The sequence below is a fragment of the Melospiza melodia genome, chromosome 6 (assembly GCF_035770615.1).
Source record: "Melospiza melodia melodia isolate bMelMel2 chromosome 6, bMelMel2.pri, whole genome shotgun sequence".
In the NCBI taxonomy this organism is placed as follows: Eukaryota; Metazoa; Chordata; class Aves; order Passeriformes; family Passerellidae; genus Melospiza; species Melospiza melodia.
Genome location: NC_086199.1, coordinates 69,183,984 through 69,198,992, shown reverse-complemented (window position 1 = coordinate 69,198,992; position 15,009 = coordinate 69,183,984).

The following is a 15,009-nucleotide window of genomic DNA, read 5'->3' as shown; positions in this document are numbered from 1 at the left end:
CACCCTGACACCAATATAAACCCTTTCTCTCCCTCTGCCCTGTAATATTTTCCCTAGGGGAAGTTCAACCCCCATTTCCCACCCTGTGCACTTTAAGATCTCTGCTTTCAATCTAGACTTGTGTTGAAACAAACAAACAAACAAGTTTCCATACTTCCCTTAAAAATGCATCAGCTTTACTTTAAAAGAGTTTTGCTTTATCTTGGCAGGGGGAGTTAGTATTTTTACTTTTATATTACATATATATACTTTCAACCTGGCCATTTTTCTTCTTTCTGCCTCCCTAAGTATCATGAACTCTTCTCTCCATCATTTAAATTCCATTGAGGTGGGCAGTTAAATTAGTATAAAATTATTGAAAAGAAGAAGGGAGTTTAGCTCATGCTATACATGAATTACCTCATTCACCACGGTGAATTTATAATGCTACCTGCAGTTGAATAGTGAAGAGGAAAACAACTGCACAGTTTATAAAGAGGGAATTAGAGGAAGCAGAACAGTTGCCTAAGCTGAAATTTAGCTGCAAGCACTACAAATAAATTTTCCCTTGCTCTTGGGAAAACAATATTATAGTCTTCTGTTCAGGACATTGGCACTGTCAGGGCAGCTCAGTCAATTCTGTTGGATGACATTTTCTTTATAATATTAATAAAAGAAAAAGTTATATATAAATAATTTCACCCAAATTTCATCTAGGAATAACTTTTTTTTTTTTTTAAAAAAAGCTTTCCTTGTTGCTTAAAAAACAGTGATAAAAGTGCAAGAGGAGGAGAGAAAAGTAAAAAGACTGCTAGGGACAAAAAGAATAATGTAACCTTTGAAAATTTGCTAAAGCTTAAGATTTGTCTGCTCAGACACTGCTTCCTACCTCCATGTAATTAGATTTTAATTTTCTTTTTACATCCTTTCCCTCTACAGGTTCTGAGAAGTAATTATTTCAATATCAATTGATTTGAAGGAACAGTCCCAAGTCTGAATTAAGCAGCTTATGGAAGTTTGTCTTGTTCCTGGTTAAACATTCCTGCTATGCAGCTGGGTAAGCTGCTTGCAGTAATAAAATCCAGATGAAATAATGGAATTGTGCTTGTGAGCCCAGGCTTGGTCTGGCTAGGGGGAACTTCTCAAATGTCTGTTATCAATGTCAGGGATTTAGAGAAAGCCTTCCCAAACAATCAAGCAGAGACAGAAACAAGGTATAAACTCAATTTCTTCCCTCCAGTGGGCCTTTCATCAAAACAATATCAAATTTTACACATTTACAAACAGTATGTAATATAAACAGTTCACCTGCCTATATTGTAATAGACAGTTAACTTCACAAACACGAGGTCTTCACCTTCCACATACAAATGCCAGTCTAAAGAGACCTTCAAATTGGCAGGTTTTTCTGTCAGCTATAAGTTCAGGGAACTTAGCAAAACAGAAATAAAAATAATAATTATTTTTAAAATAATTTTAAAAAATCAAAAATTCACACCAAAGATACCCATAGGACAAAACAGTGAATATTTTTGAAGTGTTTGTTACAAACTTACCTTTTGCTTTGACTTTTCTTCTATTTTACTTACAGCCAGGAAAGTAGGCTAGGGAAAAAAAAGAATAAGTGCATAAATTTTGATAACATTAGTTATCAAAGTAAGTATAAGTAGGGGCTAGTCAAGAGCAGAAAAAAAAAAAAAAAAACCCAAACACAGAAAAAAAACGCCTACCACACGTGTGAATTCCTATGTTCTCCTTTTGTGATTCCTGCAAGTCAGTTTGCACCAGCCCCACAGCAGCAGGTTCCTATCAGCCTCTCCTTTCTAGCAAGTGGAAATGGCTGCTCAGATTGGGAAATGCACAGCACATGGGGCAGCACCCCTGCTCTGAGCAACCTGCTCCAGTGTCTCACCAGCCCCACAGGGAAGAGCTTCTCCTCTGCTGAAAGATGGAGAGGGACTTTTTACAAGGGCATTTAATGATGGGACATTAAATATACATAATGTGCACTCATGGAGACAGGATATTTTATTATTGAGGAGGGGAATAAAATCTTTGCTCCATGGAGAGCAAAATTAGAAAACAGCATTGCACCAACAAAACCCAGAAGCATTTTCTCTATGGCCCTGGTGGACACTCCACTAAGATGCTCACCAGACTTCAGCAAGAATCTTCATTCTCTGGATAGTCCATGCCCTTAAATTGAAACAGCTATTGAGATTCCAATGGTATTTCACAAACTCAGCTCTTCTAATCAGGCTTTTTGGGATTCAGATATTCTCACTTTTGCTCTTTCCTGAAAATTAGCCCTCTACAGTCTGACAACTCATGTCCACTTAACAGTGTAATTCTTCCAGAGCTTTTTCATAAGAAAATGCACAATTCTTAAAATTCTGGGGGCTTAAAATTGGGGGCTTAGCTTCTCATTGGTTAAAAATGATGCAACAGCTAAGGAAGGTCTTGGACAGTACTCTCAGTGGGGCTTCTAAAATAATCATGCTTCACATTTGGACACCACACACAATATAATTAGTTGTGGAAAGACACAGTTAAATGGAAGTGTCTTTCAAATCTTTGCCCCTTTCAGTCAGTCTGTTCATTGCTGCAGGTCCTCCCTCATTTTCCTGTGCAAGCCTCCTCATTCCTCATTAATGCCTATTATTAAAGTTACTGTTATGTGAAGTTTCAGCCCATTTAGTTACCTTTTCTCCTACCCCTAGCACAAGCCACTTGATGCCTTTGGTTGGTTGCAGCCCACCCAAAATCCTAACTACTCCACACAGGCTGCAGCTAACTTGCTAGCCAAGGACAGGGAAGCAGACTCTGCATTTCCAGCCAGCACCATGCCACTCAGCAGGGAGAAATCAGACAGAATCCAGGATACAGTGTCATTTGTAAATCAAATCAACATTCACAAATGGAGTTTGCAGGCTGATAATATGGCCATCCAGTGTTTCAGCCTAATTTCTTAACCAGCCATCTGAGACGTACAAACTGACCATTAAACAAGTCCAAAAATCAGCCATCTGAGACGTACAAACTGACCATTAAACAAGTCCAAAAATAGGAGAGGATAAATCCCATATCTGTCACATTAAAGCACTGTGCAAAGAAAGCCATTTATGAAACACAAGAGGCTATTTTCCTGATCTTTTTAAAAGCTCACCTATTCCTCACACTTTATACTTTCTTCTGAGATGATTTTAAAATTGACAGTTCTAAGCACAAACACTGATTATTTAAACACTGTTCCTACTGTTGCTGTACTTGACTTTCCTCAGGGAAGGGCCTGGGAAGGTGCCAAAATATCTGCCAGGAGAGTCACAATCACACTACAAAAGGACTTTCAGACAGATTCTTCCTGAGCCAAATTTCTCTTCAATTTCAGCTGTACCTTCACCTTCCTCTGGAATTGTAGACTTCTGCCACTAACTTGGAAAAAACTTCTGCTCAAAAGACCTTGAATAATCAGGTCATCACAACTGCTCACTGAGGACTTTACGTATTTTTAAATTATCATGTATTTGGGTTAGATAGCAACAGCTAGATGAAAAATCCCAGTATCCCTAAATGGTTTGGGTTGGGAGGGACCTTTAAAAGGTCATCTAGTCCAAACCTTCTGCAAAAGGTGGGAACACCTTAGGTAAAGCTTGAGATGATCACACTACAACATTCACAGTGTCCCATGGGTGAGCTCTGAGGCTGACACACCTGCAGTTTGTCCCCAAGATTCAGCAATTCTCACTGTCAGTGAGGTGGAGGGGTGCACACAGCGTTTGTAGCCACACCGTGCTAGCATACAAAAGTTACACCCTGGGTGTTTGAGGTAAAGATAGGCTTGAAGTTACGTTTTTTTTCTAGAACAGCAGGAGTCAAACTTAAGATTAGATATCTTAAACTATACAAGAACTGGAAACTATCTTAGAAATTAACCATGAAGCATCACATTTCTGTGTCTTGCTCCTAGCTTGAACCAAAACCTTTCTAGTTCAGTACAAGGTAAGAACAGGGGTCACACTGATAACTCCTCTGCACGTGCTGTCATTGACCCTGCTTTGGGTGCTCACTGAAAGCAGGACAAGGACAGCCTTAACAGAACAAGTGATGAAATATGATGATGATGATGATGATGATGATGATAAACACAAAGTGAAGAACTTGACTCTGAGTGCCGTGTCCTCTGACATCAGCCAAACAGCAAGGCATTTAAACACCAGCACAGGAATTTTGCTCTGTTATCTCTCAACTTCTGAAGATTCCCACGTATTTTTGACTCTGCACTCTGGATTTTTGTTGGTTCCCCATAAATTGGGAGTCCTGTAAATACTGGGCTCCAACTGGCTTTCATGTTCTGGATCTGCAGGCCCTGGAAGGTTCTGGCAGCACTTTTAGACTTCACATGTCAGATCTGTACTTGGAGTTGCAGTGCCTACAGCTTGTGTGCAACAGGATCTCAGCAGCCGGATGGGAGTCAAGGTGTATTTCCACACCACAGACATCACTCAAAATGTTCTACTTGAAACATTTTATATCCAATAAAGATTCCAACAAAGTGCTGCTGAAGATTTGTCAGTCAGTTGTACTCATGAACTCCCCTTCCAGGCTGTTAAAATAAAAAGCAAAAAACACAACAGACTGCCTACCTCTTGATTCTCATGCTGCCACATAAATCATAAAAATGTTTAAGTATTGCATCTTCTGAGCACTTCTCTATGGCACAAAATGTCCCATTCTGTGGATAAAGTAGTTCAGATACAGAATAAATAACTTATTTACCCAAAGTGGTGCCATTTCTTCAGAAAATCAAGAAAAAAAAATCATACACAGCTATGGTTTGTGGTCTATTCTGCTATCAGAGATGAAAAAATTTTGGGGTTGAAAATTTATCTGTATCTTTAAAAATAAAATGGACTAACAAGGCTAGAATTAGCTGGTAGTTCTATTTCAGAATCTGCAGTAATGTCTAATGAACATAAAAATATCATTAAGCAGTAAAAGTGCCTTAACTGATATGTTCCTAGATTTATCCATCCAAACTAGAAAAAAGCAGTGGCGGATTAATGCTTTTAGTGTGCACCTATCATCTGTAGGATTCGACTTACAGATGGAGGCATCCAGAATGAGGAATCTGCATTACAGTCTTCAGAGATGATGTACCAGAAGGAAATGTAACCAAAAAGGTGAAACTTGATTTACTGTACTCAGGTATTTTAACAAATTCCTTTCAGACCTAAAATCCTTGATTAAAACACTGAAATTACATCTCAGAGCTCCCTCTGGTAACCCTGAAGACGTATCAAAGGAGTGTGCTATTAGTTAGCACTGCATTACCTGAAGTAAAGGTAGACTTGTAATATATACAAATAAAGGTAAGCTTAAAACATATACTATCTGATGACTTGAAGTAGCCTTGTGAAATATATTGAGACTTTTTATTGTTTTATCAAGATACAAGTGTAGTTGATTGCCAAAATCAACAATAAAATTGAAGAAAAAAATAATGCATTTGTTTATACTTCACAGATTCAACACTTCCATGCATTTGTCTTTTTTGAAGTCTTTTTTTAAAGTAATGATACTTCATTTTAAACTATAGTGGCAGGTTTCATGAGTGGCAAATATTTTAGTGTCTTGCAACCATTTTAAGAAGTTCCCTTCTTCATCCATGTAACTTCATGTATGGCAATTAATTAACATTTGTAAAAGTGAGTGGGAGGACCCTCTATGGAGAAGGCAAGAAGTGGCTTTGGGGAGGAGGAGAGCAGATGATGAATGTGCAGGGTTGATGCAATAGTTAACTGAACAGAAATTTTCTTTGTTGGGGCAGTATCTTGCTAAGAGACTCTCTTCTATTTGTTTCCACTTCCTTACCAAAATTTCCACCCCCTTACTTGTGATGGATTCCAATCTTACCCTTATAAGGCTGGTTTTTGTAAGGAGAATAACTACATGTATATTTGTGTGTCTCTTCTGGTTTCACATCTCCATCAATGGCTCACCAGCCAAGACAAAATAATTTTTAAAAAGCACTTCTAAATTAAAGGGACCATGAGTCAGAATGTACCAACATAAACATATTTTTTTTCTTAACTTTCTTAATTTTTGATGCTGAGAAATAAATATCAATTCTGTAGGTTTCCAGGAATGTAGATACTGGCACATATCCTATGTTACATGTCCACACCACAGTGTAGATCCATTTCTCTCAGAAACATTCCCAGGTGAATTTAGAGTTAATTGAATGGGATAGGATAAAAAAAGCTGAGAAGACACTCTCAGCTTTTTGGTCAAACTAATGAATCCAGGACTGTGAGCTCAAATTTATGCAAATTTTCAAGATGAACTTAATGCTGAGAAACATCAATTCAGCTGAACATGTAAGCAAATGAACTGTTTGAATCATGTGAATGTTCCCACTGGGATCAATAAGCTGCCCTGTGTTATTGCCACAAAGCACACTAGAATAAATGCCCCTGCTGAAAAATGAAAGGTGATGCTGCAAGAAGCCCCATATAACTAATGAAATTCAGAATTAAGGTAGAGAAATGAAAAATAAGAAAGAGGAAAAAAAGAAAACAATAAACAATCTTCAATATTTTACAGACATTCAAACAGTGCTTGTGAATGATGCAAGAAGAGGAACATATGAAGATTTTTGTCAGGGCAGACATGATTGTTCTACTCTGTTTTTGGAGGTAAATTCAGAACAGGCTATTGCCAAAATCAGCACCCAGGTCTTAGCTGCCCAAACTAATTTCCAGCTCTAATTGAGGATCAGGGTCATCATTTTGATCAAAATACCTTGCCAGTCCTTTTTAAAATGTCCGATTCTCAATCTGGTTTTTCTTTCATATCCTGAAGTACTCCTAAGTAAAATTGCCTCTATTCTAATTTTCAGAGCATCAGTCTCTCTGGGAACGGAGATCTTTTTTCTTTTGATCTCTACATGTATTGCTAAAGAAGGTACTTTTGTTCCTGGCACTTTCTTGGAGAAGGTTTAAAAACTCTGTCTCTTTCCATAGTTTCACTGCATTGTCCTCTAGTGATCCCAGCAGCTACACATGCTTTTTGGTGGGGTAAATGCTGCCACACCACCGGCTTTTCCATGAGAAATACGGCTGCAGGTTTGGCTCCTGACCACACCGGACGGTGGAACAAATGTGGGAACTGACAATGCCATCTTATGGTGGACACACAAACTGCAAATGCGCTCTGTAAAAGAGACAGAGAAATGGCTGTAGCCCCGGCTAGGTAAAAGCATGTGGAATGCATAAGGATGCAGCTTAAAGTGTGGAGATGAATAATTGTTAATCACTAGTATTCTTTAAAGGCTTAAACTCAGCAGGATTAATTTAAATGCCAAAGCTGAAGACTTGGCTTGTGATGGCAAGTGGCTATAGGAAAAGAAAAGGAAAAGTGGCAGAGAAATGATCTCACATCCTCTTCTCATTGACTTTAAGTTTTTCTTCTCACCTGTTATGGTCCCTTAGCACAAAACCAGCACTCACTCAACGTGGATGACATGCCCAAAGCGTTTCGATGCACAACAATAGCAGCACTTTGCCCTGGAAGTTGGGATACCCATAAGTTAGGACTGCGTCTGTGAGATGTCCAGAGGTCCAGAAGATGACAGAGAGTGGGGCACAAAGGCCACAAAGGCCACCAAAGAGGTGTGTCCCTGCTGGAGAGGAACTGTGAGTATGCTCTGCAAGTTTCTATAGGAACCACCCAGGTTTTTATCCCTGGACTGTCATCACATTGAAGATCTGACTTTAGTAACTGCCTCTTGGAAGAGGAGGAATACTGAGGCAAAAAAAAAAAAAAGGATATAATTGCTAGTTAAAATTAACAGAAAAATGTTGGTTTTCAAACAGCAATATGCAGAGCGCAGTTGAGGTTCCCCTGCTCAGTGGGAAGGCAGCTCAGGGACATGTGTGTGGAGAAGAGGAGATGGGGTTAACCCTGGTGCAGATGAGGTTTCTGTGCCAGGCCATCTTCATCACTTCTGTGCTTGGAGATGAAAAGCTGGATTCCAGCAAGTCCAGATTATTTTTGACAGCTGCCAACAGGGAACCAGCCTTACACGTGGTAGGCTGTGGTTTCACTGTTGGGGTATTCCTAGTGTTCCTTCTGCTCCTTTATGTCTGGTTTTTTTTTCTTAAAATGCAGTAAAAGTTCCTACAGTAAAACAGCATCATTAACATTTCAGACAAAGCTTGTCTTGTGACAGCAAAAGTAGTGTGAATTAACCTCAGTGAATAATTCTTCAGTGGCTACTCTGAAGCCTTCAGCTGGGAAAGTGTGTGAATATTCATTTTGGAACAATTTATATAATTTTTACCTTTTTTTGTTTGTTTGTTTGTTTGTTTGGTTTTTTTTGTTTTGTTTTACTTTTGCTTTTTACTTTTCTGTTGAGAAATTTCACTCAGGCCAGTGCCCTGAAAGGGAAAGAAAAGTTGCCTGTGAGGAACTGCACACATACTGAATATTTATGTAGAATGACAATGACATTTGACTTCAGGTTTTCTTTAACAAAAACAGTTCCATTCAGCTGTCACCCATATCTCTGTGTTCTGACAAGCCGAGGAAAACATAAAATATTGGACCAAAACTGAATGAGGCTTGTATTTGTCATTTTATTCCCAAAAAATACCGACTTAAATTTGATACATCTTAGTGGATTAACATGTTTTAGAGTGAATTTTAAAATTTTATAACTGTTTTTCTTGCTTCTGTTTTTCCATAGCACAGTTTTTGTCAAGTGCTGTTCAAACACATCCATAAATTTAATTTTTTTTTCCAAAAACCTTGTTTTTTAAGGAGCATGACAATAAACTAACAAATAGACAGGATAAGAAGGGTGTGATATAGAGGAAAAGTGGCTGGCATGATTGCCCTCTTTTTGGTAAGACTATATGTAATAATAGCGCCTTCCTCTAGTAAAATTTGTCCTACTTTACTAAAATATTCTAGCATATCTCTGAATCCTGCAGCTCTGCCAGAGTCACAGTCCATTAGGATCCGGCTGGATCGTTTATGTGATTCGGAGAGCACTGCCAGGAAACTGGGGTAAATATGGAAAATAATATTGATGTCTTGACACATCAGGATCTGCAGCATCAAAACTTAATGAGTCCCTCTTGAGGCTGCACCCAAAATAACCTCTTCAGAATTAAATGGAAAGCCATGGTTCTGAACACATGAAAAAGTCCACTCTGATCAGTAAGCTTGGGAATGTTAAGTGTTGCTTAGTTCCACTATAAAGCCCTTTAGTTTTCTCTGTGAGTTCATAGCCCGATTCCTTCATGTAACTATTTAAATATCACATGATGACAATATTGATGTTGAGTAGTGAGGCACTCAAGAAGCCACAGGTGTCAAAATTAAAGTGGCATGTTCAACTTTCACTCACTACTTCATGCATAACTATCGCTTTCAAGTCATAGCACACTAAATCTTGTATTAAAATAGAGTACTTGGAGCAGAAACATTTAAATACAATCATTTTCCTACAACAGTAAACATAAAAGCCACAATTTATTTGTATAAGATAAAATCACATAAATCATTTTATGATAAATCTGCATTAAATGTCTGAGCAAGAATGTCTTTCAGCATCCTGCTCACAGAAGAGTTTCTGGTTTTCATATCAAAGAGTTATTTGCTTAAAAATCCAAATCAAAACCTCACCCCAACTCAGGAATTTGAATCCAGGCTTGCCTTGCTCCTGATTAATACATACTACCCTCTATGCTGCACAGCTGTACTACATTTTTCTTGCTCTCCCTTTGGTGATGAATCTGAGCAGTCTGTGTGTTAGCTGCAAAGTCACAAGGGTCACATAAATATCTGCAAGATAGGCAGACAATGATGCTTCTGGAATTTTTGAAAAACAAGGGGAAATAACAGAAAATAAAACAACCCATCTGGAATCTAAATCAAGGGTTGTTTACCTTCTAGCACACACAAACAAACCTTCCAAGGAGAACATTCTATCATTCTTGCTCTTTGCGTAATACCTCTGGGCCCTTTTATAACATGTAACTATCAGATGCCAAAAATCCCAACTCACATAGATTATTATTGCAATGCTTGGAAAGTTATTCCAATGAATCAGGCACACACAAAAAAAAAAAAAAAAAAAGAAAAAAAAAGAGAGCTATCTCTGTTCATTCAAAGGCTGTCCCACAGTTGCTTAAGGTTATAGTCTGATTCACTTGGCTTCTCTAGGTTTTTCACAGCTAGCAGAGACCTTGGATGCTCTGAGACTCCTGTATGCCAATCAAAACAAATTCTTAATAAACAAAGAAATCTTGCCTTTGAAATCCAGAGAGAATCATGCTGGCGAGGAGCAGCTATGCAATATTTTCCTTTCTGTCAAAGCAGCAGTAACCTTCTTAAAAGAATTCAGGAAATGCCAAAAAATATCCTTTTCTCATGCTCCAAACCGGATTTTATCCCCTATTGTCTTCACAGGATGAGCTGTTGGAGAATACCAGTGTTATGTGATTTTAGCAATGAGGAGTCAAGCAACTTTATGCATCATGGCTATTTCAGCATCTGCCTCAGCAGAAGTTGTAGCATGGCTTCAGAGAGAAATTGCTCCAGTTTTCACTCCTTTTGAGGTCTGAGGACACTCCACTTCTTCTCATAGCATAGCTTTAGACATCTTGAGTAATGAAGATGCTGAGCTAAGGGCAAGAATAGGTTTAGTTTTCCTTTGGAGAATTTAGTTTTACTACTCAAGCTCAACTTTTGAAACACTCACAGAAGTTAAACTGGAGATTTAGGCCCCTGGAGCGTGAGGGTACTCAAAGTGTTTTAAAAAATTACTGATGGTGAACTCTGCAAGCCCAAATACAGGAGGTTTGGAGGAGTGAGACAGATGATTAGTTTATCTCACCTTCTATTTCCCTGTGCTTGCCAATTGCAGCAATGTGTGAGATTGCTGTCAATGCTTTCCACTGCAGTCTTTAGCAGATTTATATAAAATACACTGATTTCAAATTTCCAGTAACCCAAGCCATAAGTCTGTGTTACCCAAACAGCTATTGTGATTCTCTGGGTTGTAGGGATAGAGATGGCTCAGCTAAGAAAGGCAGCATGCTCAATTTACATCTGTCCTTTGGCTGAGATCAATACCAAAGCCTGAGAGGTCTTGTTGTTTGTTGATTACAAGGGGTTCCATGAGTCCTGAAAAAAGATGTCAACAGCATCAAGAAACTGATGTTTATGGAAAAGCATAGAGAGAAGGAGAGAGAGAATAGCTTTATTCTTGGAGTCCAAGATGATGAGCATCCTTTGAATGGAATGATAAAATCATGTTAAAGGACAACTGTAGACTGTAAAAAAGGTGCCTGTAGAATGAAATGCATCTGCAGGAAAGGCTTGAAAAGTCAAGAGGCTCAGACAGAGTACAAACATCTTTTCTCCCTCTCATCTCTCTTTTTTCTCTCGTAAAATGTGACCTCTCTCCAAGGATATTTCTAGAAAGCAATTATAAGGATTGGAAGGTAAGATAGGAGGGAGGTACAGGGAGCACAGAGCTAACTCCTCCACATGTTGGCCATGAATTTGTAAATAACTGTTTTGATATTGGAGAAAGGAATCGCCTCTTGTCCACACACCCACAGCACCTTGCTCTAAAGGGGATTTGTTCTGATTCATCAATTGACTCCTCTGAAACAACTGGCCTAAAAATGTCCCTCATCCTTTGCTTTTATCTTGTCTGTTTAATCATTGTTTTAAAGAATAAATAATAATAAAAAATCCCAAACAAAACCAAAACAAAACCCAGGAAGGTAAAAAGGAACTTTCTGCTTATTTCTGCAGAGCATTTTGGATTCCACAAATGAGTACTAAGGCATTTTCGAAGCAGGAATGAACACATGTCAATTTTTCTAGTTACTTCTTTCCCTAGCTTTGCCCACTGCTTAGCTTTTCCATCAGTACTGCCTGGGGGTTACCAGCAAACTCCAAAGGGATCCGTGAGGACTCTGCTGAGTTGTTAAACCTCTACTACAGCTGCTGAGGAAAACACTGCTTGGATTTGGTGTGATGCTGGCCAGAAAACTGAAAGTAAAGGTTTTTTGTCCACATAAGCAAATTAACAATTAATACACTAGAAGCTCTCACTAAGGAAAATACAGACAAATTTATACAATGCTGCTCTGTGAAGTAACTAGTAGAGTTTTTCCTGAAAATGTTGGTTCTACTTGATAGCACATGCTAACACATTGGCACAGCCTCAAACACCTCTCCCATCTCTGTCCATGCTGCTCAGAGAGTAATGGGGAGCCACAGAGGGGAATGCAGATGTGCTGACTCAGCAAGCACACACCAGGAATCCTTCCATTGCAAAAAGGTATTCCAGGATTTGACAATGATCAGCTGTGGTTAAATTGGAGCCCTGCATTCACTCTGCTGCTATTGCTGAGCCCTGGGGCCCGGATCCAAGGGTGCTGCCGTATGATTATTTTATTGCTGAGAATAAAGAAATATGCATTTAACTTCTGGCACCTGCAACATGCCTGTAGGTAGTTCTTGTTCAGTAACAGAACCAACTAAATCCTTATGTGTGACTTCTCTGTGGCTCATTTATTTCACTTAACTTCTGCCTTAGCACGAAATACAAAGTATAAACTACCACATTTCAGCATATAGATATATAAATGCTCAGCCCACTAGATTCACATGCACAGAATTGTGAATTGTGCTCATCTATAGCACTGAAAGAGAGGAACATACATACTTGACCCTTAGCTGTCTCTTGTAAATTTGTAATATAGGCACTGGAGTCAAAACAAGTCATTAATTTCTTCCACAGTTCCTCTCTTCCTCATGTGAAATTTCCATTGAAGTGGCTGGTGATCAGTGCTGTCTGCAGCATACCTACTGATTTAAATCACCTTGGGCCAGTTTTCCATAGCCTTGTTTTGGAGCCAAAGGGCTCCAAATGTACATGGGTGAAACCTGTCTGCAAAGTGTAAATAAGCAGATCTAAGAGTTTGACCATCCATAATTGCAATTTCCCCTTTGAGCAAGCAATCAGTGGAGTCCTCCAAAGTGCTGTTCTCCTTTGTTGTCAGCACATGTTTAACCTCATATCCCTATTCAAGGACAAAAATGGACATGATCTGACAGTGAGACTCACACTTTTCAAATCTAGAAAGTGGCCATAGGGGAGATGAATAATATTGGTGCTGTAACCCTGAATCCTGCCTTTTTGGTAGACAAAATTTAGTACTCACTGTATGTGCATGCATGGGAACACCCTTAGGTTCAGTTCCATAAGAAAAACCTAACTTAGAGTTTTTGTGCATAACCTCCAGTGTGCCAACTCACTGCTCTTCTCTGTATGCTACAGAAAAAGGGAGGACAGGGCCCAGGGGGAGACAGCCCAAATGAGGGCAAGGGAAGTGAAAAACAGCATGAGAATAGATGAATTTGGACAGCAATCAAACCAGCCTTGTGACCACTCCTTCCCCCCTCTGTATTTTAATTGCATGGTTCCAAATAATCTCTTCAACTTTGGGAGGAAATCTGCTTGTCTGTGAGTATTTGATCTGGCATTAACTCGGTCAGTATCTGCAACCCCGCTACCATGGGGAGATCCTGGGGTTCTTTAGGAAGAGAAGAGGAGATGAGATGGGATGTAATACACTGGAGCCTGGCAAAAATACTGACTAGAATTGGCCAATAGCCAAATGCTTTCATTCCTGGCAGAATGGCATTAAATGAGACTGCTTGCATTTAATTGAGCATCTTTCTGATTAAATAAATGGGTAAAGAAACCTCTGTGTATGTGCATTTGCATTATATATTTACACATAAATTTTGCCATTCTTAAATACTTTCCTCATTTCCAGCCTATTGGAAATTGCTTTAATGATTACAGTAAGGTTGGGAACACACAAAGAATGAAAGAGGAGAATGTTCATGTCAGGATTATGTTTCTTTGCTTATTCTATGCCATACAGGGCCGAATCCAACACCTCTATGCACAGTGGGAATGAACCTGACCCGTGCATTTTTCGGGTGACAGGTAAAAACTCCAATTAAAAAAACAGAAAAAAATTTTCAGTGTGCAGAAAGGTCTTAATCTTTCTTCTGTGGATATTTTGCAGCCATTCCTTCATTCATTGATCATTCTTCTAGATGACTCTCATAAATTAAACTTTAGTAAATAAGGTGATAGAAATAGAACCTCAGTGCTGTCATGCATAAAGGTTGTCTGACATTCTCTACTGTAACCCTCCTTCTTCAGCTGCCTGGAACGAAGGACATGTCACCTATGTGGCCTTGTGGTTTCTGTGTTTTATCTCTTTCCAAGCTGATTTATGCATGCATCAAAAGATGGCTCTGTGGCAGCTCACTTGCCTCAGACAGGTCTGCTGAGGAATCGAGTGGTAACTTATTACTCAAACTGTTCTTTAGGAAAGCCAAAGAAAAACTTTTGGTGTTTCAATGGCAAACTCCTCTCAAAGGCACAGAATATCTGAACATCAAGAGTGTTCTGCCACTTTAGAATGAAGTTTCAACTTTGGCTAGCATGTATTCCTTTGCTAAAAATGCTGATCATCCAGGGACATGTTATCGTTTACTGAGTAACATGATAACCTTTGAAATCATAAACAGTTACGGAAAGCGCCTGGCAAACAACAGTTGTTGAAGAGGTTTGATCTCTAATGTATGTACCTTTCTCTAGAATTCTAAGATCCACATGTATTTTACAGAAGTATCACTAGATGTTTTTTGCTGCAGATCTTGCAGTCCAGTTATCTCTTAGTTTTGAGGTTTTGAGGTTTGTTGTTCTGTTTTTTGATATTTTTTTGGGGGGAGTGGGTTGTATTTTGGGTTTTTTTTGGTTGTTTTTTTTTTTTTTTTTTATTTGGTTTTGGTTTTGTGTGCTTTTCTAATTTGGTGCAATCTGTGTACTTTTTACTACCACCATTTTCTAGGTATTTAATTTGGGATTCTTTGTCTGTATTCTCTGGTGACACAATACCTGTGGACTCATTTCCAGCTCTG